General features: G+C 38.3%; 1 protein-coding gene across 1 annotated transcript in view; it reads right to left on the bottom strand.

Moving 5' to 3' along the window:
- Cyt-c1 (Cytochrome c1) overlaps positions 1-21,599 on the bottom strand; it is a 294,412-nt gene that overhangs the window by 17,770 nt on the left and 255,043 nt on the right. The window lies entirely within an intron of this gene.

The raw sequence follows: 21,599 nt of genomic DNA, 5'->3' as shown, positions 1-21,599 counted from the left end.
TGTAACTGAAGGAACTCTTCTCGGTAGGAACGGCATTCCGAACCAGTGGTAAATTAAAACTACCCGACGATTCGAAAGCGCTTGTAAAAAGTCGACTATAATAATAAATATATAATTTTTTAATGAGAGAATGTCTTGATTTTGGTCTCTTCTTCCATATGGACTAAGAGCCCATGAGGGCAGATCCCTGTGTCTGGGACAATTCCCAAACACGAGGAGCGAAACGAACGCCACCAAACCACCACCATACAAACTTCACAGTCGCGAATCGTTCCTCCCTATGTTAGTGACAATGCGCATAGACATTTTCAGCTTTTATAAAATAACGAAGGTCTGGCCCTCACAGGCTCCTCATCTATAATAGCAAAAGTTGTTCCGTTAAATAAAATGTTTTAAATTTTTTTTTTTTCCGCATAAATTAGAAGTGATGTCCAATGTAGGGTGATGTCATAGTTCACGATACAGTCAACGAGAGATTGCGTTTTTGACGTTTCGATAGCAGATAGTAATGTGTGCGAGATGGCACACAATATTATTTTGTATGTAACTGAAGGAACTCTTCTCGGTAGGAACGGCATTCCGAACCAGTGGTAAATTAAAACTACCCGACGATTCGAAAGCGCTTGTAAAAAGTCGACTATAATAATAAATATATAATTTTTTAATGAGAGAATGTCTTGATTTTGGTCTCTTCTTCCATATGGACTAAGAGCCCATGAGGGCAGATCCCTGTGTCTGGGACAATTCCCAAACACGAGGAGCGAAACGAACGCCACCAAACCACCACCATACAAACTTCACAGTCGCGAATCGTTCCTCCCTATGTTAGTGACAATGCGCATAGACATTTTCAGCTTTTATAAAATAACGAAGGTCTGGCCCTCACAGGCTCCTCATCTATAATAGCAAAAGTTGTTCCGTTAAATAAAATGTTTTAAATTTTTTTTTTTTTCCGCATAAATTAGAAGTGATGTCCAATGTAGGGTGATGTCATAGTTCACGACACAGTCAACGAGAGATTGCGTTTTTGACGTTTCGATAGCAGATAGTAATGTGTGCGAGATGGCACACAATATTATTTTGTATGTAACTGAAGGAACTCTTCTCGGTAGGAACGGCATTCCGAACCAGTGGTAAATTAAAACTACCCGACGATTCGAAAGCGCTTGTAAAAAGTCGACTTGAATAAAAACATATTCTATTCTATTCTATTCTACTGACAGATGTCAAAAACGCAACGCAACGTCGTTGGCTCTATAATTAGGGAACTTGTGGGGAACTTCTAACAAAGCGACTGGCAGGCGTCAGATGTTAGTATATTTTGCCGCAGGTAGCCCTATTTTTCTATGATTTCACGTCACCATAGCCTAATATTTGACATTATCGTCGATTCAGGATCAAACCGGGAGTTCCCTCACTCTAGTTCACTCTGGCGATGTTATCAACTTTGGGAACCAGTGACGATGCACATCACTCGTCTAACCACTAGCTTATATAGCAATGGAGTTGAATAGTGAATCGTACAAGAACTCAAGCCCTAGAAAGGCGATTAACGCACAATATTAATTAGCAAGAACACATCCTGAATGATTCGTAATTAGTTTTCGTCGATAGATAAATGGGTAATTAGTTTTCGATAAATGGCTGATTAGCTTTCCACGCCTTTTAGAACTAGATTTACGGGCGTAATGTTTACTGGACAAGCTCATTTCTCGTGGTTAGGCGTTTCCAGCTAATTGATTGTGACAAAGACGGCTATTTATTGCTAGACCTTTTTTAGGATTCCGTAAAGTACTCGACAGGTTGAGACGGCAATCGGGGTATGAGGCGCACACTCGCACGTCACCTGCGCTATCCCGCCCCGATTGCCATCTCGACCTGTCGCGTAAGTAATATACTTACTAAATAAGTATAACCTACCTACATAATTAATAGAGAAGGTGCTTCCTACACTAATGGCATTGCAAAACACATTTTATTTGTACGCGCACTCATTATAGTGGTTCAAATCCGGGCAAGAAGCAACCGCCGTTATCAAAGATCCGCCACGTCTTCCCGCGAACTTGCGCCATAAAAAGATCGGATGTTAAAGTATGGTAACTAGAAACCAGCGCCCACCTACCGCAGCAGCACGAAAAACTTAATGGCGGCTTAGTGATTCTACACTCGTAGGCCAACCACGCTTTTTGCTGCGTCTTCACGCAATCTCATTATACTGTCGAGAACTCACACGATTAATTAATTATTTATGGCTTATTAGAAAATCAGTTTAGCGCCCGGACCGAGCCTCGGATGTGGAATCAATCTGTGGAGGTTAACGGTACTGTTTTTGTCTCGGCCATTATCTGCTGGAACATCGAGATATCGGCTATAAAATTTTCTGCGAGTGTTTCAATACTTGATAACTCGAGCGATCATAGCACAATCTATTAAGAGTGGATAAATTGAAGCCCAGTTCTTTTCATTAGGTTTCTAGCATTCGATTGGCATAGAATTTACAGTATGCGGCAGAAAGTAATGTACATCGACATTTTGAAACGTCATATAGGTATGAGTGACAGAGACAACGCCTACAAAGCCGAAATGTCATTCTAAAGGCCGATGTACATTACTTTCGGCCGCGTACTGTAGGTATAGAACGGCTATTCCGAACAAAAATCGTGTTCCACAAAGCTGTCGAACCAAACATGATCAGCACCAAGTTACAAGCAAAGGCTACAACCGCATCAAAAAAAATCTTGTTTGGAATGCCTAATCTAGTGTATAGCATGAGACACAGATATTTGATGGGCATATGCTTCTAGAACGTGTCTACAAAATTTCCTTGAGTCCGATTGGTTGGAACTGTGTAGCCAACTTCCTTCGGTGGTGTTTCCATTAGATTACAATATGGGGTTATTCAAGGGGCGGATCAACAATTTCCTGAAAGGCCGGCAACGCATCGAAAGTTCTTCTGGTGCTGCAAATGTTCATGGGCGACGGTAATCTTTTAGCATCAGTCATCAGGTGACCCACCTGCTCGTTTGCTCGCTATTAATATTTAAAATAAAAACATTCAAATGAGAACCAAACTACGATTGTAAGGAATAAATAAATAAAATTAATATTTTTTATTCAATTACGTTTTTACAAATATTTTCAAAATTAAATCGTCAGATGCATCTACCACTGGAATGCCTTTCCTACCTAGAAGAGAGCAAGAAACTCGCTGGGAGGTTACTTCTCTTAAATACCGGCAACGGCGCAGAAGATTTATTATAATTGCCTTTAAATCTAGTACTTGGAGTCTGAATGTTCACATATTTTTGCTGCATGGAGATAATTTTCTAAGCTATTGAATATTTATTAATTTTATACAACTCGTGTTCCTTTTACCCGGCAGGCGACAGGGTTCCACTTCTTAGCGTGCTTAAATCTAAATTAATCTTCTTGTTCATTATCGTCTCATGTTTGTAATCTACATTATTTAATGTTAAGTTTCACGCGAAACCAATTAAAATATTCAGTTGAAATGCCTAGCTTTGAAAACATGCTAGAATGTGTTGCTATTTATAAATGGTAGGTAAGTACTAAGTACAAAGTCGTGTGGTAATTTGTGGAAATCCCTATCTACAAGATGATATCCATCGGTTGCGCAATCATCTTTTTGGTTCCGAAACTGACCCATAAATAAAATGTAAAGTCTATTCTGACCATAAATAGGTACCTATCCCGCACCTTAAGATTTATAGATAGAAACCTGAAAAGACCAAATTCGAAATTTTGATATGTTTAACTTTTATTAAGTTAAAACTTAAAACAGAAGCCTATTGTAGCGTTGAGAGGCATAAACTTAACTTACACTGAAAATTGCTTATAAACATTCGGTATCAATAAATAATTATTCGAGTTTTCTTACACCTAAAGGTGGACTGGACAGACGATATTAATAGAATCGCAGGGAACCGCTGGATTCAAGCGGCTGCGAGCGGCGCAAGACTGTTGCGTGTAGACTGTGGAAGTCCTTGTTCCCTACAAGAGATCTATGTCCCTATGTCCGCAGCAGCAGTGGACATGTATCGGTTGACTATGATGATGCTTACACTATTTAGGTTTCTCTAACTGAAGGTGTAAGAGAAGATAGGATAGGACGATTGTAAATCTGGTTCTGACATACATATCACCTTTAGAAAAGACAATAGCAAAGTGTCATGTTCTTGATTGAACTGTTATATTTAATTTTATCTTCCATACAGCATAGCTCCCTAGAGTTAGGGACTGATAATTTAAAAAATCTAGAATTGTTGTTAGATGTTTTTTGCGAGATAGCTTGTTATTAGCGTGTTTACAAAACCAGTAAAATAATAACGGTAATTACAGTCGTAACTCGTAGATGTAGAGCCGCGCTGTGTGGCGCCAGCTTTTCCGCCTTCGGACATGCATGGTTCAAGTTAGGGTTGTCAAAACTTTTAGAGAAATTTTTGTTTTCATCATCATCATGATCAAGATGTCGCTGGCTCACTGCAAAGCACGTTGGTATCTCTCTCAGAATGAGAAAAGGGTTTTGCCATAATCAACCACGCTGGTCATGTGCGGATATCGACTTTATTAAAAAAGATTTTAATGTAGTTTTAGATTCAATCGAACCGTATGCTAAATAATCTTGGAGCCTTATTTTGCCAAAACTTACCATTATGAGTTCATGGCTGAGATCACGACCCACAGGCCACAGCAATTATGATCATGGCGCGGAGTTACTAGAGGTAACCCTAGGCCTAGTTGACAGTACAAATCGAGAATCGAAGCCGTAAGTAGTCACAAACTAGATAAAGCCATGTTTTTGTCCCGGTTAATCGCTGGAACGTCTTCGCTTAGTGCGAGCGAACAGGTTTAATATCCTTATTTAGTTATTTTTTCTTAATTATTTATGCCTCGAATGAAGAATGCGCAAAGAGGTTGCGATTGAAGTAGCAGTCGTTTCAAATCAAATCAAATCAATTTTTTTTATATTTTTTTATTCAATTAAATTTTTACAAGTATGAATCCTCAAATGCATCTACCACCTGGTTCGGTATGCCTTTCGTACCGAGAAGAACCAGCAAGAAACTCGACGGTTGCTCTTTTCAAAGATTTCATATATTATTTCAATATTTATTTGATGGTTTGATCACTCTGGGGCAGCAGTGACTTGATCTTGATCACGTCACCCGCGCTATCTCACAGCGGGTTAGCGCGGGGGCGTGTGCGGGGCGTTCCCTCCCCGATTGCCATCTCGACCTGTCACGGAATAGGTATATACCTAACTAGCTGATGCCCGCAACTTCGTTCGCGTGGATTGAGGATTTTAAAAATCCCATGGGAACTCTTTGATTTTCCGGAATAAAAAGTAGCCTATGTCAGTCTCCCTTAAACTATACCCATGCAAAAATCACGTCAATCCGTTGCTCCGTTGCGACGTGATTGAAGGACAATCCAACAACACGCTTTCGCATTTATAAATAGGGGTAGTGATTTTGCAATCCATCCGTACTAACATTATAAATGCGAAAGTGAGTTTGTCTGTCTATCACGTTTTCATTGCTGTAGACCATCGACATAGAATCTATTTTTGGTCGTAAGCTTAACCAATGAACCGATCTTCACGAAAGGCACAGAGACAGCTTGCATATTAGAGATGGTTATAGGATACTTTTTATGCCAAAAATCAGATTTTTTTTAGATTTTAAAAACCTTAATTTACGCGGACGAAGTCTCAGGTATCATCTAATAGGTACTTAATAAAAAAATCTGATCCTGGTAACATACGGTTAGCAGTTTTGTGCTTTGTAGGTAGGTACCTACTTGTATCTAATCGAATTCAATAAAAAGGGCTTAGAGAATGATTGTGTTACAACTTACAAGTGAGATATATTATAAAAAAACCGGCCAAGTGCGAGTCAGACTCGCGCGCCGAGGATTCCGTACTACAGTCGTATTTTTTCGACATTTTGCACGATAAATCAAAAACTTTTATGCACAAAAATAATATAAAATCTATTTTAGGATGTACAGGTAAATCCCTTTCATATGATACCCCACTTGGTATAGTTATCTTCCTTTGAAGATACTAATTTTTTGTTTATGAACATATTTTTTTGTGATGTAACCCAAAATTCACGGTTTTCGGATTTATTCCTTTAGGTACTTGTGCTATAAGACCTACCTACCAAATTTCATGATTCTAGGTCAACGGAAAGTACCCTACAGGTTTTCTTGACAGACATGACGGACAGACGAACAGACAGACAGACAACAAAGTGATCTTATAAGGGTTCCTTTTTTCCTTTTGCGGTACGGAACCCTAAAAAGTACAAAACGGGTCTGTAGTTATGAAGGAATGGCAGCCAATAAATCAAATTTGCCGTACTAATAGACTCATTATGATCATAATTATTTCTTTCTTCATTAATAGGCCTTGATGAGTGCTTTTTATCCATGTCAAGTATTGCAGTTGGCTAAATGCTGTAGCGTAACTTTTTAAGCTATGTCTGCCAGACGTACGAACCGGTCTATATTATACAATGTGTTTACGCCTAGTCAACAATATCCCCGAAGAGAGATTATTAGCCATGTTACCGTCCAAAAGGGACCAGCAGCACCCAACCCAGGCACACTGGGAGGTTAGGTACCTGGCTTGGCTGGCACCCTACTTACCCACATACCTGTTGCATTTAACCTCAGTGCCCATAACTTGGTATATGTCTTATGGAATCTTAATATGGGGTAAAGCGGCAGATATTGGGAGAATTTTTGTATTACAAAAAAGGGCAATACGCGCAATTTATAACTTAAGACCACGCGATTCCCTTCGAGAGAAATTTAAGGAAATGGATATCCTTACTGTAGCCTCTCAATATATTTATAATAACATAATTTTTGTAAGACAAAATATTATAATAGTTACAAGAAAATTGGTGATCTACACAATAGGCTAACTAGAAACAAAGACAAGCTTGCAGCTCCTGCCTTCCGCCTCAGGAAAGTCCAAAAGTCATTTGTGGGTATGGGTATTACCTTTTATAATAAAATCCCGCAAACTATTTTGGACTTACCTTTGCACAAGTTTAAAAAATCTATTAAAAATATGCTCAAAAATATCTATATAAAGCATATTACACAATTGAAGATTATCTAAATGATAAAAGAGCGTGGATTTGACCTGCAGCTCGTTCCAGCAACGCACAAGACTGCAAATACTATTTTATACATGGCATAATCTTGTACCTATATCAAATATTTGAAAAGAGCAACCGCCGAGTTTCTTGCTGGTTCTTCTCGGTAGGAAAGGCATTCCGAACCAGTGGTAGATGCATCCAACTATTCGTAAGTGCTTGTAAAAGTTTATACGAATAAAAAAGATTTTTATTTTATTTTATTTATTTATTTATATACCTACATAAAAAATAAATCATTGACGCTTGGCCTTGGCTGGAATATTGTTGATGGTTGAAAGCAAGATTTATGAAGAAATAAAATAAATAGAACTTGATAATTCTTGATAAGCTCTGATAGCCTAGTGGTTAGGACGTCCGCCTTCTAATCGGAGGTCGGGGGCTCGATCCCGGGCACGCACCTCTAACTTTTCGAACCTATGTGAGTCTTAATTAATTAAATATCACTTGCTTTAACGGTGAAGGAAAACATCGTGAGGAAACCCGCATGCCTGAGAATTCTCCATAATGTTCTCAAAGGCGTGTGAAGTCTACCAATCTATGGCCAAAACCCTTCTCACTCTGAGAGGAGACTCGTGCTCTCTAGTGAGCCGGTGATGGGTTGATCATGATGATGATGATAATAATTCTTTAAAACGCATTTTTCCTGGCATAAAAACCCTACCCATATCCTTCCGCATTATTGGGTCTAGAAATAACCAAAAACTAGTCAAATTAACGTACCTTTTTATAGATGTATAAAAATAAGAGTACTCAGGTATAAAAAAGATTTCAATAAAAACAGCACGCTATAAAAACAATGTTCTTCAAAAGGAGGTTATTAGTTCCAAGGTACTTACCACTGCAGGTTGATATTATGCAATTGATATCTAAATATGGCGTCCTGCAGATTTATATAGCAAATGTGTTGAGAACCGAGGCATAAGCCTTGGTTATACAACGGGCGACGACTTGACTTATAGAAGGTTGGTATCAAGGTAGGGAACTGAGCGTTTAAACCATCGAGCGCCGGCTGTTCTGCTGGTGTAGTGGATCGTGGTTACTGTTTCTAGTATTAAAATCATGGTACGTAACAGGAGGGACTGGAGAAGACGCGAGGGGGAAGGTTTTAAAATGCACGATGATGTCTGGTTCAATGTATTAGCGCGTAGAAGAGAGAAGAGGCGAACCAACGCTGCGACGCATCTGTCGTTGGCTTTTGTTGCGGAAATTGTCCAAGTCAACTCTAGAAGTCTAGCATGCCACCCAGGTTGTCCAAGACTTCCCAAAGTGAGCGACAGTTCCGTATTTTATAAATGACTAGCTGATGTCCGCGACTTCATCCGCGTGGATTTAGTTTAAAAAAAAAATTCGTGAACTGTTTAATTATTGGGACAAAAGTAACATATGATAAGTATTATTATATATAAGTTGATTTGGGTATTTATTATAAGATATTTATGTAGTTTATTAGATTCTAGTACCGTAGACCTATTCCACGTCTTGATACGCCTTACTCACAACCTTGAATGGGAAGCTGGAAGAAATCTCTGTTTAGAGATAAGCATTTCCGATGTAACTTAATTTATTATTACTTTGTAACTACAATTTTTGGTACATGAATAATAAAAATAAATAAAATAAATAAAACATATGTTATTCTTCAGGTTTTTAAATATATCCATGAAAAAATCAGGTCAATCATTTGCTCCGTTGCGGCATGATTGAAGGACAAACAAACAAACACACTTTCGCATTTATAAATGGGTTCAATGATACTTTCTGTGGTGCCACTGCCGTCGCGCTTCGTGTCTCTCCAGGCCTTAAAGTATATGGCCCCATTAGACCCCCTGACGCGCCCACTTCCTAACGAGACAATATTTTAAAGCGAACGGCCGTTACCATAAAAATGAACACTTTTTCTGACTTCTTCCAACTTAAAATGAATGTCGTACAATGTCTTGCCGACGGATGCAAAAAGTTGGTTGTGATAAATAGATGTTCGGCTGACAGACTACAAGTTCATTATGAGTCAGCTGTTTCGAACTCGTGATTGACCGCGACTGCTCTTGCATTTCTGATTGAAATTGATTGTTGAAAACTCCTTTTCAGTTCGCAAAAGTTAATTAATATCCATAGGAAAAGGTAGGTTATGTGGAAATGTTAATAGCTCTCATTTACCTACGTATCACACCTGTGTTAAAAGCTGTGATAGCCTAGTGGTTAGGATGTCCGCCTTCTAATCGGAGGTCGGAGTTATGCGAGGAGATATGCGTTTTAAGTAACTAAATATCACTCGCTTTAACGGTGAAGGAAAACATCGTGAGGAAAGCTGTGAACTTGAGAGTTTTTCATAATGTTCTCAAAGCTGTGTGTGAAGTCTACTAAGAATCCGCACATGGCCATCGTGGTAGGTATATAATATTATAAATGTGAAAGTTTGGATGTTTGGATGTTTGTTACTCAATCGCGCAAAAACTATTGGACGGATTTGGCTGAAATTTGGAATGGAGATAGATTATACCCCGGATTAGCACATAGGCCGCTGTATATCCCGGAAAATCAAAGAGTTCCCGCGGGATTTTGAAACACGTAAATCCACGCGGACGAAATCGCGGGCATCAGCTAGTATATAATATTTATGGATCAGAAATAAAGGATTAGTTACCAAGGTAGTTATACTTACATATTGGGTAGTTTTCATGAAAGGTCTGTGGTTTTCGCAATACCCACTGTATTTCTACGGTTGTTCGGCACAATAGATCGGCGTCTGTGACGGGTTTCCAACCGTACCCCGATTAACCTTTGACGTCGCCTCGAGCGTTTCGACCTTATTATATCTTTGAGATTATAAATTGAATATCTACCTAACAGCCCATGGATATTATTGGTAATATTAGACATACCTAAGTCTTATTATCGGTTCACATTTCTCCAGTCGAAAGATCCAGTAAGCTTCATTATTTTAATTTTAAATAGTTTGACGATTAATCAATATAATAAGTAGTCTGCTTGTACCGTAATTGAGACTTTATAACGGCTATATAAAATTATTGAACATGAAATTGCTAAGCAAAGCAATTATTGCTTAAGAAAAGGTCAACAGTTTTAATAAATAATGGTATTTAACTGTAATGGAGGCAATAAGATAAAATCATAGATTTTAAGCTTATTAAGGAACGCTAGCTGTAGTTTCTAATACACTAATTATCTATTGGAAAATGTAACAAAACTTTTGATCAATAAAATTCCACATCAAGCAATATATACATCACATCTATAAGATCTAACATAAAGTGACTGTTACATTTAATATTATACAATATGATCCTTATTGGCAAATCGATTAAGATCTAAGAAATGAAAGCCAAAGATAGCCTAGGACCTAGGTAGACTTTCTAGATAACTAACTCATCTGTCCCGGCTTTACTCGGGTGGAATTCCTGAAAATCTTTTTTGTCAAGAAGTCTGTCTACGTTGCAGATAAAACTTACACGAAGTTTAAAGTTTCTAGAAAATGCTATAATAAGTATATTAAAAAAATATATTAAAAATAATATAATAAACACGTTAAAATATATCAAATGCTATAATATAATGTAGCTTAGCGGCCAGAGCGTCGGGTTCGATCCCAGGAGACGCGCGGTTCGAATCCTTCCGGTCCGCAATTTTTGATATGTATTTAAAATTATTTATCCATCTCGTAATTATCTACTTACTTTCTACAACCGTTAGGTAAAGCTAAAAAGTGAGGTGCGGGAATTTTAATTGAAATGGATTTATTTGGCCGTTGACTAGACCTAGGTATTCGCTCACTGACGCAACCAGGTTAAATTGAAGCAACTAAAATTGTTTCTCAGTTATGCAGATAGGGCTGCATTGCAATCGTACATGTATTTAACATTCCCAGCATTCAAATCAAGAGGTTTACAAGATTTGCTTACAACGTACAAGTGAGGGCCTTTTGAACTGTGGGAATGAAGCAATAGGTAGATACACGAACGAAAATAACACACAATGTTTATGTAGGTAACTGCAGATATCATATCAACATACGGGCGTTTCTCTATTCCTGTAAGAGCGACTATTATTTAACGGATGCTATTAAAATCTGGTAGAAGTCAGAACAACCCCAGAAAGCTTGACAAAAAGTTAAGACTAATCTCATTAGTACCTGTTTTACGGATTTTAATTAATAAAGGAGCACAAAAATTGTGTTTTGAATCTTATCTATAACTAGCTTATGCTCGCGACATCGTCCGCGTGGACTACACGAATTTCAAACCCCTATTTCACCCCCTCAGGGGTTGTATTTTCAAAAATCCTTTCTTAGCGGACGCCTACGTCATAATAGCTATCTGCATGCCAAATTTCAGCCCGACCCGTCCAGTAGTTTTAGCTGTGCGTTGATAGATCAGTCAGTCAGTCAGTCAGTCAGTCAGTCAGTCACCTTATCCTTTTATATATTTAGATATAAAAATGAATCACTAAATGTGTTGCTCATCGCAAATCTCGAGAACAGCTGAACCGATTTCGCTAATTCTTTTTTATAATATTCCTTGAAGTACGAGGATGGTTCTTACGGAGAGAATTTAAAAAATTTTAATCGACTGTTAGGCGGAACGTAGTTCGCCAGGGCAGCTAGTTTCAAATAAAAATGTTTAATGCTATTCGTACAAACATACATCTTCATGCTCGTAATTTTTGCTCTAGGACGAGTAAGGAATACATTTCGGTTGAGTTAAGAAAAATAAATTATTTTGTAACCTCATGATTTTCTCGACTCGAGCTCACTGAGGCGATTTTATATTCTTAATTGTAATTTTTCACCTCAACTCAAAGAGTTTCCTCACTCGAGGCGAGTGCGAGTCGAGGAAGCAACTGTCAAACGTAAGGTGAGTTAGCAAATCACTCCGCAGAAAATTGTTGAACCGCCGCTTGAGCTTAAAAGTACCCATGCGTGGGTACTTTTAAAGGAAGCTAACGGTAACCCAGTTTATTTCGATGCGATGGCGACAGAAACTCCTCTCACCGCGTTGCCAATATCATTAGCGGTAAATTAACTGCCCCATATCAAAGTGTGTTAGGAGTTAGGACTCGCTCCATAAATACCTACCTACCTAACCTACCCAGTGAAAGGTCAGCCAAGAATTTATGCTCGGCTGATACGTGTGAAGTGATACAATTCAATTAGTTTGATAGAACTCGATTGGCGTAATCAACTCTATATCTAGAAATCTCTGAGTAAAGGAGAATATACATAGTCACAAAACCCGCGAGATCCACAGATAGTGTCTGTACGAGATAAGACAGCCTTTCCACCCGGCTGTATAGTGTCTTGTACATGGTAGGCATATTGTTTTCCTATCTATGCGTGTGCAATATTTTTGAATAAATAAAAATAGGTGTATTTTTCAGTACTTACTGAATTTAAAAGTGATGTTCTAAGGTAAAAAATATGAGCAACATGCGTGATACATCATACAATTTTTAACATACATCATCATGATCAACCCTGAACCCATCACCGGCTCACTACAGAGCACGGGTCTCTTCTCAGAGTGAGAAGGGTTAGTTAGTTAGCCATAGTCTATCTACCACGCTGGCCATGTGCGGATTGGTAGACTTCACACACCTTTGACAACATTATGGAGAACTCTCAGGCATGCAGGTTTCCTCACGATGTTTTCCTTCGCCGTTAAAGCAATTGATATTTAATTAGGTACTTAAAACGCACATAACTCCGAAAAGTTAGAGGTGAGTGCCCGGGATCGAACCCCCGTCCTCCTAACCATAGGCTATCACAGTTTACTAGTATTTCATGGTAAACTTTGAAAAACTGAAAATTCAGATCTCGAGCCTAAAGTTCCGATATAGTGTAATGTTCATTGCTATTGATGAAGATAGTCCGCGATAGGTCGAGATGGCATTCGGGGAGGGAAGGACCGGCACACCCACACAGCCCCTGCGCTAACCCGGTGCGGGCGGGCGGGGGTGACGTGCGGGTATGCGGGGCGTCCTTCCGCTTCATACCCCGATTGCCATCTCAACCTGTCGCGTACTATATCTATGTAGTTATGTACATAGCTTGGAGGTTAACATACCAAACATTTTATTTTTATTTTAATAGTCAAAAAGATCAACCAAACCATCACCTTATTGTGGGCTTATACGAAATTATTCACTTGTTATTCCCCTTTATCTTTCCGGCGTGAAATAATGAGAGATCATTAATTTTGAGAGCGAAATACTATGGTAACCTGTTATTATGATTTATTATTATTGATGCCTTAATGCCTTCGCCAACACGGCTATAATATATTGGGAAATCATTTACAACAATATGACCTCTATTTTCTATGCAGTAAGGAATGCATTTTGTGTTGTTGTTTCCATAGCGTATTTCGTATTTATTGTGTAGGATTGCCACCACCAAGTGTTGAAAATGAGGACATAAAGATTTCTAGAATAATAAAGCCAGAATAAATGATTATAAAAACTGGAAGCAATAATAAAAATACGTAAGTGCTTACGTACGTACTTAGGTTAATCTCGTGAATAGGTATATATTTTTTTAAATAAAAATGGCGAGCAAACGACCAGGCGGGTCACCTGATGTTAAGTGATTACCGCCGCCCATGAATATTTGCAGTTCTAACTCTGTACATTGAATATATGTATTTCAAATTTTTTTTGGGGGGCACTCTATAATCGTTACTGAACCCAAAATTGTACTTTTTTTAAAAATAGAGATAACGAGCAGGCAGGTCACCCTATGTTAAGTGATTACCGCCGCCCATGAACATTTGCAGCACCAGAGGAACCACCAATGCGTTGCCGGCCTTTCAGGAACATGGTAAAACAGGACCCTATTACTTAAGACTCCGCTGTCCGTCCATCTGTCCGTCTCTCACCAGGCTGTATCTCATAAACCGTGATAGTTGAAATTTTCACAGAAAATGTATTTTTATTTTTAGTATTTTTTTTACCACAAATACTAAAAATAGAATAAAATAAATATTTAAGGGTGCTCCCATACAACAAATGTGATTTTTGCTCGTTTTTATAGATAATGGTACGAAACCCTTCGTGTGCCAGTCCGACTTACACTTGGCCGATTTTTTTCTCATTTTCCAGGACGTTTAAAAGTACCTAACTAATTGAAATACTACGTAATAGATCATAAGCCTGTCTAAGTAGGAACTTATCCTGACAAAACAGCACTGTTGGTCACTCTAATATATACAAACCTCGATTGATTTTATCAAAGCCATGCAAGGAAATGGGTGTAATTATATATTTAATCATATTGATTACACTAAACCTTGAGTGTATAATTATAAATACTTAACTAGATATCGGCATAAGAGCACTAATATATTATAGCCGCAATAAAACGCTTTTGTTCGTTCTTTGTGTTCAAAATTTTCCGAATTATACGTGTGACCGTGACCCTAAAAATGTATTCAAAAGGATATAAAAATGCTTCATTCATAAATTTAACATTACGTAGATACATAAGTATCTAAATAGATTATCAAGTAATTATTGACTTTTAAATGTTAAATTTATCGTGAAATTGAAAAAAACTAAAGCATACTAAAGTACTTACCTACTGAAAAAGAGGGTGTGGAAAATATCGAATTTTTAGGGTTCCGTACCTCAAAGGGTAAAAAGGAGTATAAGGGTTTATAGGATCACTTTGTTGTCTGTCAAGAAACGTACAGGGTACTTCCCGTTGACCTAGATTTAGAATCATGAAATTTGGTAGGTAGGTGGGTCTTATAACACACATAAGAGGAAAAATCTAAAAAACAGCGAATTTGTGGTTACATCATTAAAAAAAATTAAAATGTGTTCATAAACAAATAATTAGTATTTTCAACTTTCAACCTAAGATAACTAGGTATATCAAGTGGGGAATGAAAAGACTTTACTTATACATTCTAAAATAGATTTTTATTTATTTTTATGCCTAATAAGTTTTTGATTTATCGTGCAAAATGTCGAAAAAATACGATTTTATTACGGAACCCTCGGTGCGCAAGACTGACTCGTACCTACTTGGCCGGTTTTTTAAAATATTAAAAGAAAAATTACATAATCGCCAGTAAATCGGGTTTAAAAATTAGCGTTCAATTTTTGAATTAACATCAACCGTGGTTAGTGGTCACAGAGTAAGTAATTTCATATGTGGCTATGGTAGAGTTACCACATTTTTACCGCTATTTAAAGCCATGCTTGTTACTTATTATTTGTCAGCTGCGCAGTACATGCGAGCCGGGGGCGATAGCGAGCGATCGAGATGCGTAATTGATACAAATTATACCCCCCCAGCATAGATATTAACGGATATAATCTGTAATTTGTTTGTGCTAAGACCCATGGGTGTGACGCATCGTTTATGCGCCTTTGAATAATAATATCGTATGGCAGCGCAGAAATATTGAGTTCTTAATATCCATAAATAACATGTGAGTGTTATGGATAAGTTACGAGAGGATATGCAGTAATTTCCTATTCATTAAATGCCATACATCGCTCGATCTCTTGAGCTCTTTATTTTAGTTATCAATGCGCTGGTAATTTTTTTAAATGGTAAAACAATATTATTTTCTTATAGACTATATTCATGCTATAATATTCTTATTGTAAGAGATAAAGACCTATAGGTATATTATAAAAACTCGATATCTGATCTTGATAATATCGAAATCTATTATACAGCTTATGAGTAGGTTATATTATCTGTGGTTTCAAAAGCTTTTTATTATATTGAGGGAGATTATTTTTAAAATTTATTTTAGTGGGTAGCCAATTTTTATTCTTATAAATTATGTCATAAATCTAACACGCTTGTTCTATATAATACAAGAATATTAAATTTTATTTGATAGATGACTTTAGATTTAGACATGATGAATCGATCATGTCGTAGCAGCCGCAGGGAATTATACAGTATACCTAGATATCATATTTTACAGTCCAGTCACGCTTTCAAAATGTCGACTAAGTATTAACATTAGTACAATCACGGTTTTGTCTTATTTGTCACAGTAATAGAGCCATAACTTATGAACCTTAGAAATAACTAGCGAATCTATCTATCGCTATTTATTTTAACAAAATATGTGGAAGAGCTTGTAAAGGTAAGGTACTTAATCAAAACGAGGCGCTGGGAGCCGCTGGATTCAGGTGCGAGGTTCCTAATCCTATTCTAGCACCTTGGAGTCCCAACAACTATTCTTTTCAACCGACTTCCAAAAAGGAGGTGGTTCTCAATTCGGCCCGTGTATGAAGGTTGTCTACATACACAGGCCGACATGTGGTTAGGACGTCCGCCTTCCAATCGGAGGTCGGGGATTAGATCCTGGGCACGCACCTCTAACTTTTCGGAGTTATTTGCGTTTTTAAGTAATTTAAATACCTATCACTTGCTTTAACGGTGAAGGAAAACATCGTGCGGAAACTTGAATGCCTGAAAGTTCTCCATGTTCTCAAAGGTGTGTGAAGTCTGCCAATCCGCACTTGGCCAGTGTGGTAGACTACGATTGATATGGTAGATGATGATGATGTATGTAGTCTAGGGCTTGCAAATATTCGGAAATTTTGTTAGTCGAATATTCCTTTTTTTTTTGGACATTATTCGAATAATAGTGAAAAAAAAACTTTCAGCCTCTGAATCAGGTTGGGTTTCCGTCTGTTATGTGTATGCTCCTGCCACTTCAACATGGACTCGATTTCGCTGGATTCAGGTAGCGGCGCAAGACCGTGGTGGGTCCGGAAGTCCATAAAAGAGACCTATGTCCAGCAGTGGACGTCTGTCGATTGAGTATGATAACACTTAACGTGTCAGATTCTACTTCCATGACTCTGAAGTCTGAAGGTCCATGCCATGAAAGTCCTCTTTTAAAAGCTTTTTATTAGGTTTCTTTATTATTTTATTTAGGCGATAGACACGTGTGACTTGGATAAAAATTGATGATTATTGGTTGCATTGAGTGTCCCTGATGATGGAAGTGGGTGGTGGATAACTTTTGGAACTTTGTGGTAGCACTGTCGAAATTCGAGTCATTTGCTTTGTTGTCACGAGTCATAGTCACAGCCATAATTACTCGTACTTCAACGTTTCTTAACTACTTCAAAAATACAAATTGCCATTCTCTTCAATTGACCAGGACAGGTAACCATTAAGGCATTATTCAAACCTTCGAGGAATCTCGTTCTACTTAAATCATAGATCGGAATGCTAAACGATCGTACATTTAACTTCATTAGTCCATCATAATTGCCTTATATGGACGATTGAGAAACAGTTAAATGATAGCAAAAACTCCAACCAGCTTCCTTAATCTAGGTAGGTTTATTTATGTTTTATATCGTCTCCACCAATTACACAGATATGCGTTACCCAACCCAATCGCAAAAAGTAGTAAGGTTCGAGACTACCATGCATGGACAATGGCCACCACGCTAAAACCCTTCTCATTCTGAGTGGAAACCGGTGCTATCTGTCTGTCTGCTAGCTTTTCACGGTCCAACAGATCAACCGATTTTGATGAAATTTTAAAAAAAGTTAAGTAAGTTAAACTAAGGGAACGGACATAGGCTACTTTTTATCCCGGAAAATCAATGAGTTCACACAAATTTTCTTGAAGGCCCATCCGTTTAACCGATTTATATAGAATTTGGCGCAGAGGTAGCTTGCGTCCCAGAAATTGACATGGGCAACTATTTATCCCGGAAAATCAAAGAGATCCACAAAACTAAATAAACGTGGACGAAGTTACGGGCATCATCCAGTTGATGATAATGATTATGGAATAAAAGTTTTTATTACTAATTAATAATTATCAGTATAAGTACAGCTATGTCCTTTCTCTTCTATCATATTATGTGCCCAGGTACAGTTAAAGGGCACCAAGCTTTCAAGATAGAAAAGCTAGGCCGAGATTTTATCAGAAGTGTCAGTTATATATAAAGTAGTGTAATTAAATGCTGAAGACAGCTTCCTGACTCTGTTCGCTATAAACTACTGGCAATCCTGAACAGGATATAGGGCTGCCCATACTACCATTTTTTTATTACTTATTACTTATACGTAGATTTTTTTTATTTTTTTTAATCTTTATTTTTTTGGGACTTTTGCCCGACACGGACACGCCAGCCCCATCGTAACCTAAATTACAATCTAAATTTCATAATGGAGTGCAAGTAGATTATTTTGTAATTAATTAGGTACCACTGTCAGATAGGTAGGTAGAGAGAATATCACAGTCAAGCTAACGTTAGCTGGTAGGTATGTACATTGTACATACATATGTATTGAGCCTCAATAGCTCAACCGGTAAAGGAGTGGACTGAAAACCGAAAGGTCAACGGTTCAAATCCTCGGTTGCACTATTGTCGTACCTACTCCTAGCACAAGCCTGACGCTTAGTTGGAGAGGAAAGGGGAATATTAGTCATTTAACATGGCTAATATTCTTTTAAAAAAAAACATGAAGTAAGTGGGTACCTAGATCACTTCTCAAAGGTTAACGGCCGTACTTAGACTCGTGAGTCTCAGAGTCGCTTAATCGTTACTTAAGTTTAGTTAAAACGAGACAGCTATATCTTTCACACAAATCTGTCTCGTTTTAACTCAATCTTAAGTAACGATTAGCGACTCTGAGTACGGCGGTAAGTATATTATTCTTTGCGAAAATTCTGCTTTTCTCATAGGATAATAATGTGTGTTGGATCTGTGTGCTCTTAAAAAAATATTTAAGAGCACAAATTAATGAGTGTATTAGTGCGTATATTGTGGTTAAAGAATTTTTATTCTCAAAAGAAATCAGATTTACAAATTTCACTTAATGAGAAATTATAGTAACAAACAAACTTAAGCTAATTTTATCTTTCGGCACAGTGCGGTGGCAAGCAACAACACGATCGTAAAATAGCGGGTATAGTAGGTATAATCTATAGGTACTAATAATATTATAAAGAGGTAATGTCGTTAAGTTTGTTTGTAGGGGGTAATCTTTGGAACTACTGACCCGTTTTTAAAAATTCTTTTACCAGTAGAAAGCTACATTATTTCTGAGTGACATAGGCTATATTTTTTTTTAAATTAGATCCTTACGAAAATTATAATAAGCTACCCGTGCGAAGCCGGGGCGGGTCGCTAGTGTCCAATTTAGGTATGACGATGCTCATACACTTAGCCGGCAGGGCCTATATATTGCTTGTCCTAAAGGCATCCGGGACTAAAAATATAAGTAACTAAAAGATTTTTTCTTACATACAGCTGTTTTGTTGATATCATTTTTGGAAGTAGACAACCCTACTGTAAGCATTCGTTTGTTTTTATGGCAGTGTACGTTCTTGGCGATTGGCGAAGATTTGTTAACACTGTTTATATCTTTGACGATAATCCAGGTGAGCTGTGGCTTTGATAGAGAAGCGAAGGCTAGGTCTATAGATTAGCTTACACGGCATTAACATATTGGCATAGGTATAAAACTTGGTTCGCACAACGATCTGTATAGTAAAGGCCAGTTGCACCGCAGAAAGTTTTCGTTATGCATAAACTTGCCCACCAAAAAACAAGATAATGGCCACTTAGCTATGGCTTTGGCATAGGTCAGTATGTATCATCATCATGATCAACCCATCACCGGATCACTACAGAGCACGGGTCTCCTCTCAGAGTGAGAAGGGTTTTGGCCATAGTCTACTACGCTGGCAAAGTGCGAATTGGCAGACTTCACACACCTTTGAAAACATTATGGAGAACTCTCAGGGATGCAGGTTTCCTTACGATGTTTTCCTTCACCGTTAAAGCAAGCGATATTTTAATTACTTAAAAACGCATATACGAGTACCTCCGAAAAGTTAGAGGTGGGTGCCCGGGATCGAACCCCCGACCTCTGATTGGAAGGCGGACGTCATAGGTATAAACGGCCGTATCTCAAAAAATTTAAAGAACCCTAACGAGTGACCCAACGTTTTATGGTCTTTAACGTTGGCCGTAAACGTATGTGGTGCAATTGGCCCTAAATCTATTGAACATACGTGTATGTACTTATTTCAAAGCGCTTGTTAGCTATTAAAGCATATCTATCATCCAATAACTTGCACACAGTCAGGTACACGAGTACTGATTGAAATTGATGTATTTCCTCAGCGTAACCTACTTGATTGATCTTACTCGAGTCTTGAGGTGACTTCACCCGACTGCTGGTACGCGTACTGGTTCGTACAGTACGCAGCCGAAAGTAATGTACATTGACCTTTAGAGGGAGATAGCAGATTTGTAGAGCACTGTCTCTGTCGTCGGTGAGACCGACATTAAACGTCATATAGGTGAAGCACAACAGACGGAAACGTTTAAGTGCGGAAACCAGCCCTGAGTGTGAAGAACGTCATATAGGTATGAGTGACAGAGACAACGCTCTACAAAGCCGAAATGTCATTCTAAAAGCCGATGTGCATTACTTTCGGCCGCGTACTGTACTTCGTTCCGTTAGTGCTGCCGTCCACTGGGCTACAAGTGGCGGTCATTAAACGCAACAACTGCTACCACTAGTCACTAGTGGTTAATTTAAGCCACTAGACGCAACCACCAGTCCCAGTCACCCCCCGTTCCCACTTGTCGTTTGATGTGCCAGTGGCAGTACATTTTGACACAAATTCTGTTTCCGACAAGTGCAAATACCTAGCTTCATTAGAAATGCTCTGCCACTGCAACATCCGATTTAAATCTGGGCCCGACACACGACAAGTGGGAACGGGGGGTAACATGTGGATGGACACGGTCACTCGAACGCTTTTGTTCACGTGCCATACAAAATGTATGAAAAATCTCGTCCAGTAACTTGTGGCAGGTAGCAGGTAGTACCACTAGTCGTCGCCATCGGCGGCTCAGTGTGCGGCGGCACTTAGCTATACTGGCGCCAAGCTATCTTCGACGATAAGAAAAACATTACACATCCGTTCTATCGCTAAATGATCTATGAACTCAGTCATCATTACAAGTAACCACACGTACCTTCTATCTCACACAATCGTTAGTTGAAATGATCCGCATTTTTCCCGCGCTCGATGCAGCCGAGTCCTTCTTCTGACATCATTCAATAGGTACTACAATTATATGGTAACTAGCCTATGCCTATGTTTACGTCATAATAGCTATCTGCATGCCAAATTTCAGCCCGATCCGTCCAGTAGTTTGAGCTGTGCGTAATATTTTTTATTCAATTAAACTTTTACAAGTATTTTTGAATCGTCAGATGCATCTACCACTGGTTCGGAATGCCTTTCCTACCTAGAAAAACCAGCAAGAAACTCGGGCCTCGGCGGTTGTTCATTTCAAAGATTTGATAAAAATTTAATGGTAAGCCCTGTATAAAAAAGTATTTGCAGTCCCGTGCGTTGCTGGAACGTG

Source organism: Maniola hyperantus, chromosome 14 (assembly GCF_902806685.2).
Source record: "Maniola hyperantus chromosome 14, iAphHyp1.2, whole genome shotgun sequence".
Lineage (NCBI taxonomy): Eukaryota > Metazoa > Arthropoda > Insecta > Lepidoptera > Nymphalidae > Maniola > Maniola hyperantus.
This window is presented reverse-complemented; position numbering and strand designations above follow the sequence as displayed.